Source organism: Bactrocera dorsalis, unplaced genomic scaffold (genome assembly GCF_023373825.1).
Source record: "Bactrocera dorsalis isolate Fly_Bdor unplaced genomic scaffold, ASM2337382v1 BdCtg167, whole genome shotgun sequence".
Taxonomy (NCBI): Eukaryota; Metazoa; Arthropoda; class Insecta; order Diptera; family Tephritidae; genus Bactrocera; species Bactrocera dorsalis.
Window position 1 is genome coordinate 1 of NW_026038218.1, and position 1,293 is coordinate 1,293.

Below are 1,293 nucleotides of genomic sequence, written 5' to 3' on the forward strand. Positions count from 1 at the left end.
ATTTTTATATATAAAGATTTAAGAAGGATGTGTGAAAATTTCAAGACGATCAGTAAAGTCGTCTCGGTGGTATTTTCCTCACCGACTCTGAAAACAGCGAAAAACGCGTTTAAAGTTTTGCGAGCCAATCACGCCCAGTCAAAAATTCTTACAATTATTCTCGAAACGTTTTTCAGAATTAATTTTTTTAAATATATGCATATTCGATACATCGATTTTTGAAATTCATAAGCGGATATGGACCCTTAAATAGTCAATGAATTGTAAAATAAATGGATTTAACAAAAATAAATGTATCAGAACTCGTGATTTAAAAAAATGTAATTACTCTAAGTTTAGAAAAAACAAGAAAAGACGTTAACTTCGGTTGCACCGAAGCTAAATACCCTTCACAGGTGCATTTCTGTTAGTAACTATGTGTTCAGTTTGTATGGGAGCTATATGCTATAGTAATCCGATTTGAATTTTTTCGAAAATTACATTGTTGCCTTAAAAAATACTCTATACCAATTTTCGTGAATATATCTTGTCAAATGTGAAAGTTTTCCATACAAGCCCTTGACTCCGATCGCTCAGTTTGTATGGTAGCTATATACTATAGTTAACCGATCTGAACAATTTCTTCGAAGATTACATTGTTGCCGTAGAAAATAATCTATACCAAATTTGGTGAAGATACATTATCAAATGTGAAAGTTTTCCATACAAGAACTTGATTCCGATCGTTCAGTTTATATGGCAGCTATATGTTACAGTGGTCCGATATCGGACGTTCCGACAAATGAGCAGCTTCTTGAAGAGAAAATGACGTTTGCAAAATTTCAAAGGGGTATCTTAAAAACTGAGAGACTAGTTCGTATATATACAGACAGACAGACAGACAGACAGACAGACGGACAGACAGACGGACATGGCTAAATCGACTCAGCTCAACATACTGATAATTTATATATATACTTTATAGGGTCTCCGACGCTTCCTTCTGGGTGTTACAAACATCGTGACAAACTTAATATACCCTGTTCAGGGTATAAATATATATGAAATTGTATTTTTATGTACTTTGACCATAAAATGTGTTAAAAATCATTTTAAGGGGGTTCCTTTTTCAATATATCGTACTTTTTCTCTTTATATATGTTTTATATTGTAACCCGTAAGTTCGATAAGTAAGATTCCACATTAAAATACATACATATATACATATATCATAATCATTAGACAAATTGATATCGCAATGTCTGATATACATCTATGAGTTAATAGATTTCTTTATTTATTAATTATACTCAC